The sequence below is a fragment of the Bufo gargarizans genome, chromosome 1 (genome assembly GCF_014858855.1).
Source record: "Bufo gargarizans isolate SCDJY-AF-19 chromosome 1, ASM1485885v1, whole genome shotgun sequence".
In the NCBI taxonomy this organism is placed as follows: domain Eukaryota; kingdom Metazoa; phylum Chordata; class Amphibia; order Anura; family Bufonidae; genus Bufo; species Bufo gargarizans.
Window position 1 is genome coordinate 557,596,767 of NC_058080.1, and position 19,419 is coordinate 557,616,185.

Below are 19,419 nucleotides of genomic sequence, written 5' to 3' on the forward strand. Positions count from 1 at the left end.
ATCTGTCTTTCACCTTACAACCTTGCAAATCAGCCAAGCAGTCTGAGCCCCAAGTCATGCAGCAGTCGCTTCTGCTTTTTGATGACTCTGTTAGCACGGTTTCCCAGGGCCATCCACCTAGCCCTGCCCTAGAAGTGGAAGAGATTGAGTTCACCGATGCCCAACCACTTATCTTTCAAGATGAGTACATGGGAGGACCATCGCAGTGCGTCTTTAATGATAACGAAACACAGGTGCCAACTGCTGGGGCTTTCGAAAGTGTGCAAACAGAAAAAGAGGGCAGGGGTGAAGACTGGGTGGAAGATGATGTGGAGGACAATGAGGTCCTCAACCCCACATGGAATCAAGGTCATATGAGTGACCTATGTAGTTCAGAGGAGGAGGCGGTGGTCGCACAAAGCCACCAGCACAGCAGAAGAGGGAGCAGGATGCAAAAGCGGAGGGCTGTCCCTAAACAGTACGCCTGCTACTGCCCACTGCAGCAAGGGACCGAGCACACTAAATCCAGCTCCAAGGAGTTCTCTGGTGTGGCAGTTCTTCAGACAATGTGCTGACAACAAGACACGAGTGGTTTGCACGCTGTGCAATAAGAGCCTAAAGCGATAAACGTTCTCAACCTGAGCACAACCTGCATGACCAGGCATTTAAGTGCAAAGCACGAGCTGCAGTGGAGTAGACACCTCAAAAACCAAGAAAGGTCTCTGGCTCCTCCTGCTTCCTCTTGTGCTGCAGTCCCGGCCTCTTCATCCACATGTGGAGTGACAATGCCATCTGCTAACCCCGCAAATAGAGGATCTGCCAGCTACACCAACACCTGGGTCACCAGCATCTCCACAATATCCCACGGAAGCGTTCAGCTCTCCATCTGCCAAATGCTGGAGAGGAAGATGAAGTACCGCCCTACCCACCCGCGATCCCTAGCCCTGAATGCCAGCATTTCTAAATGACTGGCCTTTGAAATGCTGTCATTCCGTCTGTTGGAGACGGATAGTTTTAAAGGCCTTATGGTGGTGGCTGTCCCACAGTGCGTCGTGTACAGCCGCCACTACTTTTCCATGAGTTCCATCCCTTTCCTGCACAACCAAGTAGCGGACAAAATCAGGTGTGCACTGCGCAACGCCATCTGTAGCAAGGTGCACTTGACTACGGATACGTGGACCAGTAAGCACGGTCAGGGCCGTTATATCTCCATAACAGCACACTGGGTATATGCATTGGCGGCTGGGCCTGAGGTGGATAGCAGTTTGGTGCCTGTCATTCCACCAGTGAGTATTGCAGGGTGCTTCTGTTTGCCTCCTGGTGCTTCCTCCTCCTACTCTGCTTCCTCATCCTCTACCATCTCCTCATCCGGTCAGTGTAATACCTTCACCACCAACTTCAGCACAGCCAGGGGTAAACTACAGCAGCTAGTTTTAAAACTTATCTGTTTGGGAGACAAACCCCACACTGCGCAGGAGCTGTGGACGGACCTTGAACAACAGACCGATGAGTGGTTTGTGCCAGTCAGCCTCAAGCCCGGCCTGGTGGTGTGCGGTAATGGGCAACATCTCGTAGCAGCTCTGGGACTAGCCGGTTTGATGCGCATACCTTGCCTGGCGCCTGTGCTGAATTTGGTGGTGCAGAGATTCCTTGAAAATTACCCCGGTATGTCAGAGCTACTGCATAAAGTGCGGGCCGTCTGTGCGCGCTTTCGGCGTTCTAACCCTGCTGCTGCTTGCCTGTCAGTGCTGCAGCGTAACTTCGGCCTTCCCGCTCGCCGCCTCATATCTGACCTGCCCACAAGGTGGAACTCCACCTTGCACATGCTGGCCAGACTTTGCGAGCAGCAGCAGCGGGCAATAGTGGAGTTTCAGCTGCAGCACGCACTGTTGAGTCACTCGGCGGAACAGCACCACTTCACCACGAATGACTGGGCCTCCATGCGAGACCTGTGTTTCTTGTTGCGCTGTTTCGAGTACTCCACCAACATGGCCAGTGCAGACAATGCCACTCTAAACGTTACTATCCCACTTCTATCCATCCTTTAAATTTTTTTCCTGGCGATGATGGAAGAGGATGTGGCACAGGAGGAGGAGGAGGAAGAGGAAGAGGGATCATTTCGTAGGGTTTTCGTCCAGTCATTCCCAAGTGGCTCCGAGAGTGGGTTCCTGCACCCACAAACCCAAGGTACATAATTGTCCAGCCAGGGCACAGGTCTGGAAGATGATGAGGTGGAGGATGAGGAGGAGGAGATGGAGGAGGAGGAACCATGTTCACAGCAGGGTAGCACCCAGACCAGCTCATGGCCATCACTGTGCAGCCAGCCAGTCACAGGGGCAACACGTGAGGTGCACGGTGGACCGATGAGGGGCCAAATGATATAACACACAGTTCATCAGTTTACTCACGGTTAGCAGATAGCCTCCCTCGGCTGGCAACACAGTGTTGAGGTGGACAGCATGAATTCCTTAGGGACACGCTCTGTGGTAGGAAGCATTAGCCAAGATGGTGGTTGAGGTGCTCTTGATGTTAAGGGTTCTTAGGGGGCTTGTTGCCTCTGAGTCCCTTGATGATTTTTGTCGTGACGCAAGTACCGTTAATGGTGGTACAACCATAGGTAGTAATAATGAGGTAGACAGTGGTAAGATGCAACTCACAACTTTTACTTTGGATGTCTTTTGGTTGCAGCAGTACAAATATGCAGTCTCTAAATAGTACAGAGTTAATTCTGCAAATCCACTGTTTTAGGCTGTTTAGGTTTCTTGGTTTTTGGACTGCTCCAACTTCACCAAAAGTTCCACTGACATTGAAGTAACCCACTGCTGGGTTACTTCAATGTCAGTGGAACTTTTGGTGAAGTTGCCGGAGGCTAGGGTATCCTTCACCTGATTATCCCAAAGGTCCTTTATGCCCAGTTTACGGCTTTTATCCTTTGGATGAATTTGAATTTGTCCTTTTCTCTTGTCCGTTTCTGGACTAAAACTTCTCTTTAGAGCTGAAGTGCTGGATCAGTGTCAATCTGCTAACTGATCTTCACACTGACCTGTCTCCACTGAACTGTCTCCACTCACCTGTCTCACTAGGCCTGCCCTGGGTATATATAGGAACTGAACTTTATCCCCATCTAGTGGTGGCATGTAAAAATTGCACCTAATAGGCCTGTTAACAGGGATTTTGCAGATACATAAATGCAAAGTTATACCCTACTGTACAATGCAATTGTCGAGATCAAAAAATACTTTTAAGCAGTGCCCACAAACATGTAGTGGGACGCTGCAACTGGTGCATGGATGGGGGGATACAGAGGACACAGATGATACACCTCCCACAGAGGACAGCTTTTCCTTGCCTCTGGGCAGCCAGACACACGTGAGCGATTACATGCTGCAGTGTCTCCGCAACGACCTCCTAGTTGCCCACATTTTAACTTGTGCTGATTACTGGGTGGCCACGCTGCTGGATCCCCATTACAAGGACAACGTACCGTCCTTAATTCCGTCAGTGGAGCGTGATCGTAAGATGCGCGAGTACAAGTGCATGACGGTAGACTCGTTGCTGATGGCATTCCCAACTGACAGCGGGGGCACAGTGGAAGCATAAGGCAGACGACGAGGAAGAAGTTGCCAACGCAGCTGTGGCACCGCCAGCACCTCAGATGGCAGGGTTAGCATGGCCGAAATGTGGAAAAGCTTTTTCAGCACGCCACAACAACCAGCACCAGCTGATATGGAAAGTCTTAGCAGGAGGCAGCATTTCACCAACATGGTGGAGCAGTATGTTTGCACACGCCTACACGTACTGAATGACGGGTGTGCCCCCTTCAACTTCTGGGTCTCCAAATTGGGCACATGGCCTGAGCTTGCCCTTTACGCCTTGGAGGTGCTAGCCTGCCCTGCAGCCAGTGTATTATCTGAATGTGTGTTTAGCACTGCAGGAGGCGTCATCACAGACAAGCACAGCTGCCTGTCCACAGCCAATATGGACAAGCTCACGTTCATTAAAATGAACCAGGCATGGATCCCTCAGGACTTGTGCAGATTAGACATGCATACCGGCACTAACCAGCCATTGTTATACTGCAGCACAATTGCTCATTCTTGTATTTTGGATATTTCACACTCTTTTAGAGTGTATCCTAATAAAAAAATTAAAAATTAAAACCAAAAACCTGTGTTGGCTACCTCGTTCTCCTCTACCGCCGCTTCCACTTACACCGCTACATCCACCACCTCCTCAAACTCATACGCCATATGGAACTCCACCGCATAAATCTATTTTTTTATTTTATTTGTATGTATTTTATTTTATATCATTTCACTACTTTGTCAGTTACATTTTCTGGTGAAATTCAGCAATTTTTGGGTGTATAGTACTCTTATACCTAGTAGGCCGGTTAAAAAAATAAAATAAAATTGCCATTTACATTTTCGTTTGAAATTCAGCAATTTTTGGGTGTGATGTACCACTGCTATACCTAGTAGGACAGTAAAAAAAATGTCAGTTGCATTTTAGAGTCAAATTCACCAATTTTTGGGTGTAATATACCCCTCCTCTACCTAGTTGACAGCTTAATAAATTTCAATAATTTTTCTTTTATATTTTCAGGTGACAATAAACAATTGTTTTCTGTCCTAGACCCCTGCTCTACCAAGTAGACAGGTTATTAAATTACTGTAATTTTTATGTTACATTCTTGGGTTGACATTATACAATTTTAGACGTGAATAAACCTCTGCTCTGCATAGGTGACAGGGAATAACATTTCTGAAATGCTTATTTAATTGATGTGCGCCATCTCCTTTGATTCAATGCTTAAACTTAAACAAGTTGTACCACATTTGCACTTCAATAATTTGTCCCACATTTCCGCTATACTCTTTTGGCCAACATTTGTGCCTCAATAGCTTTTCCCACATTTCCGCTTGACTCTTTTTGCCCACATTTAGGCTTCTGTAATTTGTCCCACATTTGTGCCTCAATAGCTTTTCCCACATTTCTGCTCGATCCCAATTTTTTTTTCAAATATGTATCTCACTTAAATTTGGTCTCTTTTTCTCACACTCCCTCTCCGGCCTGGAACCCTGATTCCCCGCCACCCGTCATTACCATGGTATGCACATAAAAGAACATCGAAAGTTGAGAGCCGTCATCACCATGGTATGCGCATAAAAGAACATCGAAAGTTTAGAGAGCAGATATCAAATTGGATCGTGAACATCTCTTGGACGTGTGACATGGTGGGGCAGTAAGAATGCACACGCCTACACAAACCAACTGACAGAGGTCAGCCTCTGCAACTTCTGGGTCTCCAAATTGGGCACATGGCTTGAGCTTGCCCTTTATGCCTTGGAGGTGCTGGCCTGTCCTGCAGCCAATGTATTATCTGAACGTGTGTTTAGCACAACTGGAGGGTTATATTTCCCAAAACCATACACTAATTTAAAAAAAATTTAATACATTTTAAACCAAAAAGAAGTGTAGGCTACCTCCTCCATCGCCACTTCCACCTACACCGCCTCCTCAACCTCCTACTCCATATGAACCTGGTCCTCCAAGATCAAGATTATTATTTTTTATTTGTACGTATTTTATGTTATTTTAAGTCATTTCCCTATCCACATTTGTTTGCAGAGCACTTGCCAGGCTCTTAACCACATGTTGATGACATTTGCAGCCCTTTAGCCCTTGACATTTTTACAGCCATTTTAGTGCTCAAAAGTTCGGGTCCCCATTGACTTCAATGGGGTTCAGGTTCGTGGTCAAGTTCGAGTCCAGAACTCAAACCTTTTTGTGAAGTTCGGCCGAACCCGTCGAACCCGTTGAACCCGAACATCCAGGTGTCCGCTCAACTCGACTTGCTACCTGTTTGGCATGAAAACAGGTTGGTGCTGCAACAATCAAGGGACTCTTTGAGGCAGAATTGCCACCAACACCATAATGTGACTTTTTGCCTCAATATGACTGCTTGTTTTATCACTTGCCTAATGTGTGAATAAAACACTGAACTTTTTGATCCAAATAACTTGTTGCTGCATCTATACTGTGTCCGCTAATCCTGTCTTCCAGAGCAAAACCCTACACCAACCACTTATGTTTCAGGAGGTGGACATTGGACGACCACCACAGCACGTCTCTGATGATGATGATGAAACACAGGTGCCAACTGCTGCGGCTTTCTGCCATGTACAGACCTGCAAGGAGGGCAAGTTTGAAGAGTGGGTGGAAGATAATGTGGAGGATGATGAGGTCCTAGACCCCACATCGAATCAAGGTCATGAGAGTGACGTGTGGAGTTTAGAAGAAGACGTGGTAGTCACAGCTGCACAGCAAAAGAGGGAGCAGGGTGCAAAAGCAGAGTGGCCATCCTCTAGCCAGTATGCCTGATACTGCCCACCACAGCAAGGGACCTAGCACACCAAACCAGCTACAAGGAGTTCCCTGGGGTGGCAGTTCTTCAGACAATGTGCTGACGACAAGACACAAGTGGTTTGCACCCTATGCAATCATAGTTTGAAGTAAGGCATAAATGTTCTAAACACAGGATGTGGCAGCCACCACCTCCACCACCGACACCAAGCATGTCCACACTGTCCCATGGAAGCGTTCAGCTGTCCACCCCCAAACACTGGAGAGAAAGAGAAAGTACCCCCCTACCCACCCACTCACTATCCCTGGCCCTGAATGCCAGCATTTAAAAATTCCTGGCTTTTGAAATGCTGTCATTCCATCTGGTGGAGACAGAGACTTTAAAAACCTTATTGCAGTGGCTGTCCCACAGTATGTGGCTCCCAGCCGCCACTATTTTTCCAGGCGAGCCATCCCTGCCCTGCACAACCAAATGGAGGACAAAATCAGGTGTGCACTGCACAACCCCATCTGTGGCAAGGTCCACATAACTACCGAAATGTGGACCAGTAAGCACGGGCAGGGACGTTATATCTCCCTAACTGCACACTGGGTAAGTGCAGTGGCGGCTGGGCCTGAGGTGGTTAGCAGTTTGGCGCATGTCCTTACGCCACCGAGGATTACAGGACATTTCTCATTGCCTCCTGTTGCCTCCTCCTCCTACTCCGCTTCCTCTTCTACCACCTCCTCATCTGGTCAGCGTAACACCTTCACCACCAACTTCAGCACAGCCAGGAGGAAATGACAGCAGATCCAGGGCCATCTTTAATATTGGTTGGACCCTGGGCAAGAATTTACTTAGGCCCCCTGGATACTGACTTCCCACACCCTAGCATGCAGTCATGCCCTCCACCACATCACACACACACAAAAAAAAAATAAAGTAATATATATAATATACCTTACAGTGAATTGCTGTAAATACTTACAGTTCTGAAGACTCCAGCAGGCTCAGTATCAGTGCTCTGGGCAGCTGGGCTCAAGGCTGGTAGTGGGCACCGCTCTGCAGTTCAGGAAGGAGACCGGGGCTCAGCTCACCATAGCTTTGCAGTGCCTCCATGTGACGTCCCGAGTACGCAAAGGGCATGGGAGGTTGGGAGGAGAAGCAAGCAAGTACCGTATTTTTTGCCCTATAAGACGCATCGGCCCCTAAGACGTACCTAGGTTTTAGAGGAGGACAATAAGAAAAAAAATATTTTCCATTACACCTCAGGTCAGACCACTAATCAGATCTTATAATAACACAACCAATTACAGTAGGTCAAACTACAGTTCCTACTAGTGGGCTAAACCCTTTTAATCCAATATGAATTCACAACTGATGGGTAGCTTGTTAAAACTTAACATTTATTAATGTCTAAGAGTAAAATAATGGGCCCTTCTATAATAAACACTCAAAAATTGTAACCACCGGCAACACTAGTCTCCTGCGAGAACAATGTCTACTAGGAGATGGGAGATAACCAAGACAGGGATAGCAAATTATGACACAGATAGGATGAGAGGTACCAAGGCACCGAGGCAGAAAGACACAATGCTGGGTCATTACCCTAGGTGTCCCTATCTCTCCCTCTCCTCCCCCCTATCTAGTGTGATAGCCCTGTCGTCACCCTCCCTAAACATGGACTGCCCAGCTTTGCCCAACAGACGGAGTATGGTCCTCAGGATCACATAAACATCCACCGGTTGTAAGCTACACATGTCATTATATCCGCCTCATACATGCGCAGCAGAGAGCATGAGCCGATCGATGCATTACAAGCGACGGCGGCTGATTGCTTTGTTATTTCAGATGTTTGAGTCTCCTGGAGACGGCTGGCTATCTGGATCGTTACCTAGCAGCAGTGGCACGCCGCTGCACCAAGCACTTCAGGAAGCAGCTCCGTCATGTGACTGATGGCCGAACAGCTGACGTCTCACGTGACAACTTCGTTGACACTGCATGACGTGTAGGGGGTGTGTGATATGGGCGGAGCTACACAGCTTTTTAAATGAGCCGCGAACGCAGCTCCATTGCCACTGCTACATGCGGGACGCCGAGGAACAGCATCCGCCTCTCTATATCTGGAGACAGTTAACATCTAGAACTGGACAGATTATATGTTTGCGTGCTTGCACATCATAACTGTTTAGCACTGATGAATATATGGCATTGAATAGTCTGGTCACACATACTGGTGACATCAATACCAGGAGGACTGTTACAATGTGTGTCAAGTAAACATTTCAATTAGGGCTCTTTCACACCTGCGTTATGGAGCGAACCATACTGATAAATTCAGTGTGGTGAGCCATGATGACATGGCACCTAACATTACAGTTAATATGTTGATTATATTATTTACTTACCTATGTGAAGAATGGGTTAACCCAGATGCTGTGGGTGCTTGCGCTGATATCTTCAAATTTGATTGGAGATCACTTTAACTGCCAGTTTGAGAACCTATAAAAGAACAGAAAATAACGATTTTGGCTCATTCACGTAAGTATTTTTCAAGTTCCCTCCCTCCCTTCCCTATTTATTTTGTCGCTTTGCTTATTGACGGGGGTTAAGTCACTCTCTGAGTGGACTGAGTGTTATATGGTTTATTGGTTTAAATATTTACTTATTTATATTTGAGAATAAATTGGATTAACCAGATTATAATTAATTGGTTAAGTAATAAGCATTGCGGCCTTTAATTACCCAACTAAATAAATAAAGATATTTGCTTAAATTCTATTTTGAGTGATGATTTATTCTATTTTGTGAATTGGAGCGTATGACATCATTGTCTGATCAGGATTATCCTAATGCATTCTGAATGGAGTGAAATCCGTTCAGGATGCATCAGGATGTCTTCAGTTCCGGAACGGAACGTTTTTTGGCCGGAGAAAATACCGCAGCATGCTGCGCTTTTTGCTCCGGCCAAAAAAACTGAAGACTTGCCGCAAGGCCGGATCCGGAATGAATGCCCATTGAAAGGCATTGATCCGGATCCGGCCTTAAGCTAAACGTTGTTTCGGCGCATTGCCGGATACGACGTTTAGCTTTTTTACAGTGGTTACCATGGCTGCCGGGACGCTAAAGTCCCGGCAGCTATGGTAAAGTGTAGCGGGGAGCGGGGGAGCAGCATACTTACCATCCGTGCGGCTCCCGGGGCGCTCCAGAGTGACGTCAGGGCGCCCCAGGCGCATGGATGACGTGATCGCATGGCACGTCATCCATGCGCATGGGGCGCTCTGACGTCACTCTGGAGCGCCCCGGGAGCCGCACGGATGGTAAGTATACCGCTCCCCCGCTCCCCGCTCCTACTATGGCAACCAGGACTTTAATAGTACACGCCGGATCCGGACAACGCAAGTGTGAAAGAGGCCTTAATGAGATTTTTTGTAATCAGATCCGGGGTGCGTTCACTATACCTGGACAGCAGTCACACTGACAGGTACATCTACAGATGTACAAAAGTCTGTTTGGCCATTTATCTGGGCTGCGATATCTGCTAAATGTTAAGTTTTAACAAGCTACCCATCAGTTGTGAATTCACACTAATCAGATCCCTAATGTCAATCAGATCTCAGCTGACAGCCCCAATCAGCCCCCCAATGCCATATATCAGCCCCCCTATGCCATATATCAGCCCTCCAATGCCATATATCCCCCATACTCATATATTAGCCCCCCAGCCTCATGTATCAGCCCCCGAACCTCATGTATCAGCCCCCTAGCCTCATGTATCAGCCCCCACTCTCATATCAGCTCCCCAGTCTCATATCAACTTCCCAGCCTCATATTAGCTCCCCAGCCTCATGTATCAGCCCCCCACTGCACAGCCGACAGCCGAGGACCAGAAAGCTGTGAGTACAGAGCTTTCACCGCTTCCCGGTGCTCTGGAACTAGTCAGCGCTTCCATACTGGAAGCGCTCATTAGTATTCACCCCATAAGACGCAAGGGCATTCCCCCCCACACACTTTTGGGGGGGAAAGTGCGTCTTATGGGATGAAAAATTATTTTAAGGCAGTGGCCAGTGGGGCTCAAGAGGCAGCTGCCTTGAGCCCCCCAGGAAACATCTGGGCCTGGGGCAGCTGCGGCTTATGTTAAAGACAGCCCTGCACGCAGGAGCTGTGGACGGGCATGGAACAACAGACTGATGAGTGGTTGGTGCTGTTGAGCCTCAAGCCTGGACTGGTGGTTTGCGATAATGGGTGAAATCTCATAGCAGCTCTGGTGCTAGCCAGATTGAGGCACATCCCTTTTCTTGGCGCATGTGCTGAATTTGGTGGTGCAGAGGTCCCTGAAAAATTACCCCGAGATGTCGGAGCTGCTGAAGAAAGTGCGGCCCATCTGTGTGTGCTATCAGCGTTCTCACCCTGGTGCTCGCCTGTCTGCGCTGCAGCGTAACTTCGGCCTTCCCGTTTACCGCCTCGTATGGAACTTCACCTTGCACATGCTGGAGAGACTGTGCGAATAGCAGCAGGCGATAGTGGAGTTTCAGCTGCGGGTGAGTCGCTCTGTGGAATAGCACCACTTCAACACCAATGAGTGGGCCTCCATGCAGGCCGTGTGTGCCGTGTTGCGCTGTTTCGAGTACTCCACCAACATGGCCAGTGCCGATGACCCAGTCCTCAGCAGTACTATCCCACTTCTATGTCTCCTTGAAAAAACACTTTGGGCGCTGATGGAAGAGGATGTGGCACAGGAAGAAGAGAAGGAGGTTGAAATCATTTCCATGGTTATCAGGCCAGTCATTTACAAGTGGCTCGGAGGGTGGTTTCCTGCACCAACAGAGGTGAGGTGAACAACTGTCCAGCCAGGCTCACTTCTGCAGGATGAGGAAGAGGTGGATGATGATAAGAAGAGGAACTGTGTTCACAGCAGGGTGGCACTCAATGAAGCTTATGGGCATAAATGAAGCATGGCTAGGGGGATACAAAAGACACAGACGATACACCTCCCACAGAGGACAACTTGTCATTTCCTCTGGGCAGCTTGGCACACATGAGCGACTACATGCTACAGTGCCTGCACAATAACCGCCGAGTTGCCCACATTCTAACCAGTGCTGATTACTGGGTGACCACCCTGCTGGATCCCCGCTACAAGGACAACGTGCTCTCCTTAATTCCGTCACTGGAGTGTGATCGGAAGATGCGCTAGTACAGCATACGCTGGTAGACGCTCTGCTGATGGCATTCATACATGATAGTGGGGGCTCAGTGGAAGCACAAGACAAAGGCAGAGTAGGAGGAGGAAGTCGCCAACGCAGCTGGGGCACCACCATCACCTCTGACAGGAGGGTTAGCATAGCCAAAATGTGGAAAAGCTTTGTCAGCATGCCACTACAACCAGCATTACCATCTGATACGGAACATCTTAGCAGGAGGCAGCATTTCAGCAACATGGTGGAACAGTATGTGTGCACATGCCTACACATACTGACGGATGGTTCTGCCTCAATTCAACTTCTGGGTCTCCAAATTGGGCACATATCGTGAGCTTGCCTTTTATCCCTTGGAGGTGATGGCCTGCCATGCAGCAAGTGTATTGTCCGAATGTTTGTTTAGCACTGCAGTGGGGGGTAATCACAGACAAGCGCAGCCGCCTGTCCACAGCCAATGTGGACAAGCTCACGGTTATTAAAATGAAATAGGCATGGATCCCACAGGACTTGTCCGTACCTTTTACTGGGTGGACAAGTATACCAGCCACACCCAGCCATTGTTATACTCCAGCACACATTCTCTTAGCATTCTCTTCCCAAATTTATAAAAAAAAAATATAATAATACATAAAGAAAAATAAATAAAGGAATAAAAATTAAATAAAATAAACAACAAAAACCGTGGTGGCTACCTCCTAATCCACCGCCACTCCAACCTACACCGCCATGTCCACCTCCTACTCTACTTTGACCTCCACTTCTTAGTTCAAGATTATTATTTTAAATTTGTTTCTATTCTATGTTATTTTAAGTAATTTCCCTATCCACATTTGTTTGCAGGGCAACTGTCCTGCCCTTACCCCCATTTTGGTTTCTTTTGCAGCCCCCTAGCCCTTACTGCAACTATTTTACAGCCATTTTAGTGCACTAAAGTTCAGGTCGCCATTAACTTCAATGGGGTCTGGGTTTGAGTTCGGGTCATTCCTATTACAATGCTTGCACTTAAAATCTATTATTTGTGAACTAATTCAGCATGAACACAGAACTGAAATGGTTAAGAGCACACCATGATGCATTTAGAGCATGAATGCAATAGTACAGGCTTAAATAGTGCAGAAATATTTTAAAATACAAAATGTTCTCTAACCTTTTACAAGTGACATTAAATGTTTCCAGAATGGAGCTATAGTTAGATTTTAGTGCTGCAAAATAAGCATTTAATCCACCATAAAAGTGGTTATTGCTTATTAATATGGAATAAATGTTAATCGTTAAGATGCCTTTTTACAAATTAATTGTGTTTATTATGAAATAAATCTGCTGTACTTATATGGAAGCCTAATTATCCAGCATGTTAATGAGTATCTATGTCTTCAGCTACTTTAGCCATATTAGTTAACCCCTTTTTGATTATCAAGTAATACTGCACTAGAAGCCAGAAGGAATTTAATCTAGAGTATTGTATTGCACAAAACTGATATTTTTGAAATGGTCTATCCAGCATTATTATCATTATAATTGGCTACTTTAGATCAGACATGATCTGTGAGGGGTACGAGCCCTTGCAACCTGGTAATAATCTATTCTGCAGGAGCTCCAGTTGGAACGTATTGACCTAGGCAACACTACTTGGAGCAGCAACAAGGTAAACATATAGTATATGTATAGTATATATAGTATAAAGTGGCGGCTTTAAAGGGTGCCCTTCCAGTGTCAATGCTCTGTATCCAGCGCAACACACCACAGGGGCACAACTACAGGTATATACTGATGGGACCTTAACTCTTTGCTACCTTCCTAACAGTGATAAATGTATAACTATTTACATGAATGTCCAATAATGTTGTCTATACTATATGTTTACCTTGTTGCTGCTCCAAGTAGTGTTGCCTAGTTCAATATAGGTCTACTGGCCATATAGATATACACAGGTATATATAATATTTATACTGCCCAAATAGGCCATGAGCTAATAAGATCCTATGACCCACCATGAGAATAACAGACCGCATTTATTTATGTCATTATTTAAACTTTTGTACCATAGTTGGTGATACGATTCTGTTCACTCTTAGACTTTAACAAACTGTCTCTTGTTTTTAATTCCTCCACATACATATATATATTTTCAATAAGTTTTGATTTTGTGTTCTATATATAACAAATCTTTCTTTATAATTTTTCAGCAATCTTGATCTCTATGCATGTACCCCATTGCTTACGAAAGTATGTATTGCTCTGTTTTAGCTTAAGACCGCTGAAGAAGGCCCTGACAGGCCAAAACGTCCGGTCGCCATACTGATTTACACATGCCCGTCCTATATACCCTGCAATTGCACTGGATCATGATCATGTGATGATTAAAATTAAACAAGCAAAGAAAAACACTGTGTGCTGTCTTTTTCAAATGTGACATGACAACTTAATATTATCCCAGTTAAATCTGTCCTACAAAATCCATATGTTGCTCCTTCCCTTCTATGGCCTAACGTGTGCCCATACAGCAGTTTACGACCACAAATGGGTCGTTTCTGTAAACTGCAGAATCAGGGTAAGGCTACTTTTAAACAAGCTTTTCAGTATCCATTTGAAATGGATCTGTTACAGAAAAGGAAATAAATGGAGGTGAACGGAAATAATTTGATCGGATCCATTCGAACGGATCCGTTTATAGACCAGGTCCGTTGTTCATGTTCGACTTCCGATTGAACGGATCCGCTCGTTGCGTTTGTTAACATTTTGGCTTCCGTTTAGCGGATCCGTTTTAAAGGAGTGAGGTGTGTCTCAAAGCGTACGCCCACTTTTACAGTGTATTTAAGTAGTGAAAGCTCTATTTAGGCTCTAGGTGTTTTGGGACCATGTTGCCTGCACACGTCTGCAATTCAGGTTTCTAATAGGGTTGAGCAAACCCAAACTTTAAAGTACCGAACTTTAGGATTTTTGGACCACAGATGGGTGAGGTGTGCAATCTTTTTACCCTGCCCTGAGCCCAGTGACAGAGAAAAATAACCTTTATCCGTCTGTTAGTTAGGTGGGCGGCGGCGGACATTTTATGCAGGCTCAGTGCACCAGCACTGCATCTGTGCTTTTGTGACATTCAAATCCAAGCTTGAAATACTGCAATAATAATCAGATTTAAAAAAAATTAAAAACACCCTTTTTTGGCAATATCCAACATCTGGTGCCTTTGCAGCATTAGTCATTGTGAAATTTAATCTAGAAATACAGCTATAATTTTCTGGGTTTTAAAAAACACCATTTTCGGGCAAAATACACAATTTTACAGCCCTTGCGGCATCTGTACGTGTGAAATTCAAGGGTTATATACTGCTGTCATATTCTGTTATTAAAAAAACAACCATTTTCGGCAAAAAACGTAATTTTGCAGCCTTTGCTGCACATGTCATTGTGAGATACACCCTTTAGATATTGTAGTTCTATTCTGATATTAATTAAACACCCTTTTTGTGCAAAATACACAATTTTACAGCCCTTGCTGCATCTGCACGTGTGAAATTCAAAGGTTATATACTGCTGTCATATTCTGTTATTAAAAAAGCACCCATTTTGGGCAAAAACCTAATTTTGCAGCCTTTGCGGCATATGTCATTGTGTGATACACCCTTTCTATACTGTGGTTCTATTCTTAAATTAGCAAAACACCCATTTAGGGCAAAAAAGTTCAATTGCGGCCTAGTTTTTATCTGTGAGATACAGCTTTTACATACTGTGGTTCTATTCTGCTATTAATAAAACTCCATTTTGGGCAAAAATCTTTAATTGCAGCTTAGTCTGCATCTGTACATGTGAGATACACACTTTAGATACTGTGGTTCTATTCTGCTATTAAAAAAAAAAATACTTTTTGGGAAAAAATTCACAATTGCATAGCCCTTGCTGCATCTGTGATAATTTTCTGGCTTTGAAAATACATTTTTGGCAATATCCTTCATTTTGGGCCTCTGCCGCTTTAGTCAGTGTGCAATTTAAGATAGAAATATAGCTATAATTTTCTAAGTTTTAAAAAACACCCTTTTTGGGCAAAATACACAATTTTACAGCCCTTGCTTCAGCTGCACGCGTGAAATTCAAGCATTGTATACTGCTGTCATATTCTGTTATTAAAAAATACCCATTTTGGGCAAAAAACTTAATTTTACAGCCTTTGCTGCATATATCATTGTGAGATACACCCTTTAGATACTCTGGTTCTATTCTACTATTAATAAAACACCAATTTTTGGCAAAAATCTTAATTGCGGTCTAGTCCGCATCTGTACGTGTGAGATACACACTTTAGATACTGTGGCTCTATTCTGCAATTAATAAAACACCCTTTTTGGGAAAAATGTACAATGTCACAGCCCTTGCTGCATTTGCATGTGTGAAATTCAAGCGTTATATACAGCTGTCATATTCTGTTAGTAAAAAAACACCCTTTTTGGGCAAAATGCTTAATATTGTAGCCCTTGCTGCATCTGTGATTGTTAAACATAACTATGAAATACTTCAATAATTCTCTGGCTTTGAAAAAACACCCATTTTTGGCAATATCCAACATCTGAGGCCTCTGCCGCATTAGTGTGCAATTTAAGCTATAAATACAGCAATCATTTTCTGGGCTTTAAAAAACACCCTTTTTGGGCAAAATATACAATTTTACAGCCCTTGCTGCATCTGCACGTGTGAAATGCAAGGGTTATATACTGCTGTCATATTTAGTTATTAAAAAAACACCTATTTTGGGCAAAAAACTTAATTTTGCAGCCTTTGCTGCATAAGTCATTGTGAGATACACCCTTTAGATACTGTGGTTCTATTCTGCTATTAGCAAAACACACATTTTGGGCAAAAATCTTTTATTGCTGCCTAGTCTGCATCTGTACGTGTGAGATACACACTTTAGATACTGTGGTTCTATTCTGCTATTAATAAAATACCCTTTTTGGGCAAAATACACAATTTTTCAGCCCTTGCTGCATCTGCACGTGTGGGCAAAAAACTTAAGGTGTGAGTAGGCGACAGGACCTGCTTTGAGATGAGTACATGGGAGGACCATTGCTTTGCGTTTTGGATGATGACAAAACACATGTTCCAAATGCTGTGGCTTTCGAAAGTATGCAGACTGACAAGAAGGGCAGGGGTGAAGATTGGGTGGAAGATGATGTGGAGGACGATGAGGTCCTCGACCCCACATGGAATCAAGGTCATGTGAGTGTCCTGTGTAGTTCAGAGAAAGAGGCTGTGGTTGCACTGTGGTTCTATTCTGCTATTAATAAAACACCCTTTTTGGGCAAAATACTAAATTTTACAGCCCTTGCTGCATCTGCACATGTGAAATTCAATGGTTATATACTGCTGTCATATTTTGCTATTAAAAAAGCAACCATTTTGGGCAAAAAACGTGAGATACACGCTTTAGATACTGTGGTTCTATTCTGCTATTAGCAAAACAGCCATTTTCGGCAACAATCTTTGATTGAGGCTTAGTCTGCATCTGTACGTGTGAGATACACACTTCAGATACTGTGGTTCTATTCTGCTATTAATAAAACACCCTTTTTGGGCAAAATACACCATTTTTCAGCCCTTGCTGCATCTGCACGTGTGGGCAAAAAACTTAAGGTGTGAGTAGGCGACAGGACCTGCTTTGAGATGAGTACATGGGAGGACCATCGCTTCGCGTTTTGGATTATGACAAAACACATGTTCCAAATGCTGTGGCTTTCGAAAGTATGCAGACTGACAAGAAGGGCAGGGGTGAAGATTGGGTGGAAGATGATGTGGAGGACGATGAGGTCCTCGACCCCACATGGAATCAAGGTCATGCGAGTGTCCTGTGTAGTTCAGAGGAAGAGGCAGTGGTTGCACTGTGGTTCTATTCTGCTATTAATAAAACACCCTTTTTGGGCAAAATACTAAATTTTACGGCCCTTGCTGCATCTGCACATGTGAAATTCAATGGTTATATACTGCTGTCATATTTTGCTATTAAAAAAGCAACCATTTTGGGCAACAAACGTGAGATACACGCTTTAGATACTGTGGTTCTATTCTGCTATTAGCAAAACAGCCATTTTCGGCAACAATCTTTGATTGAGGCTTAGTCTGCATCTGTATGTGTGAGATACACCCTTTACATACTGTCGTTCTATTCTGCTATTAATAAAACACCCATTTAGGGCAAGATCCTAAAATTGAGAAAAATAAGGAGAGCGTCAAATAAGGGATGTGGCCTAGGTCGTGGTGCTGCTGGTGGAGCTCCTGTTGTAGGAAGAGGATGTGGTCGATCTGTGCAAGCTACACACACAAGTAAAACCCCTTCCTCAGGTGTGAGTGACTCTGCTAGCAGGTTTCCCATGGCCATCCACCTTGCCCTGCCCCAGAAGTGGAAAAGATTGAGTGCACCAATGCCCAACCACTTATGCTTTAAGATGAGTACATGGGAGGACCATCACTTCGCGCTTCGGATGATGACGAAACACATGTGCCAACTGCTGTGGCTTTCAAATGTATGCAGACTGACAAGAAGGACAGGGGTGAAGACTGGGTGGAAGATGATGTGGAGGACGATGCGGTCCTCGACCCCACATGGAATCAAGGTCATGCGAGTGACCTGTGTAGGAGGAAGAGGCGGTGGTCGCACAAAGCCACCAGCACAGCAGAAGAGGGAGCAGGGTGCAAAAGCGGAGCCACAGTCCCCTAGACAGTACGCCTGCTACTGCCCACCGCAGCAAGGGACCGAGCACACCAAAGCCAGCTTCAAGGAGTTCCCTGGTGTGGCAGTTCTTCAGACAATGTGCTGATGACAAGACACGAGTGGTTTGCACGCTGTGCAATCAGAGCCTGAAGCTAGATATAAATGTTCTCAACCTGAGCCCAGCTGCATGACCAGGCATTTAAGTGCAAAGCATGAGCTGCAGTGGAGTAGACACCTCAAAAACCAAGAAAAGTCTCTGGCTCCTCCTGCCTCCTCTTCTGCTGAAGTCTCGGGCTCTTCATCCACCTCTTGAGTGTCAGTGCCACCTGCCACCCCGCAAACAGAGGATCTGCCAGCAACACCACCACCTGTGTAACCAAGCATCTCCACAATGTCCCACGGAAGTGTTCAGCTCTCCATCTCCCAAACACTGGAGCGGAAAAGGAAGTACCCCCTATCCACCCGCGATCCCTGGCCCTGAATGCCAGCATTTCTAAATGACTGGCCTTTGAAATGCTGTCATTCCGTCTTTTGGAGACAGAGAGTTTTAAAGGACTTATTGCGGTGGCTGTTCCACAGTATGTCATGCCCAGCCGCCACTACTTTTCCAGGCAAGCCATCCCTTCCCTGCACAATCAAATGGGGGACAAAATCAGGTGTTCACTGCGCAACACCATCTGTGGCAAGGTGCACCTGACTATGGATACGTGGACCTGTAAGCACGGTTAGGGACGTTATATCTTCATAACACCACACTGGGTAAATGCAGTGGCGACTAGTCCTGAGGTGGATAGCAGTTTGGCGCATGTCCTTCCACCACCTAGGATTGCAGGGTGCTTCAGTTTGCCTCCTGTTGCTTCCTCCTCCTACTCTGCTTCCTCATCCTCTAACTCCTCCTCATCTGGTCAGCGTAACACCTTCAGCACAGCCAGGGGTAAACGACAGCAGGCAATTTCAAAACGTATCTGTTTGGGGGACAAACCATACACCGCACAGGAGCTGTTGGATGGGCCTTGAACAACAGACCGATGAGTGGTTGGTGCCAGTGAGCCTCAAGCCTGGCCTGGTGGTGTGCGAAATCTCATAGCAGCTCTGGGACTAGCCGGTTTGACGCTCATCCCTTGCATGGCGCATGTGCTGAATTTGGTGGTGGAGAGATGCCTTAAAAATTATCCCGAGATGTCAGAGCTGCT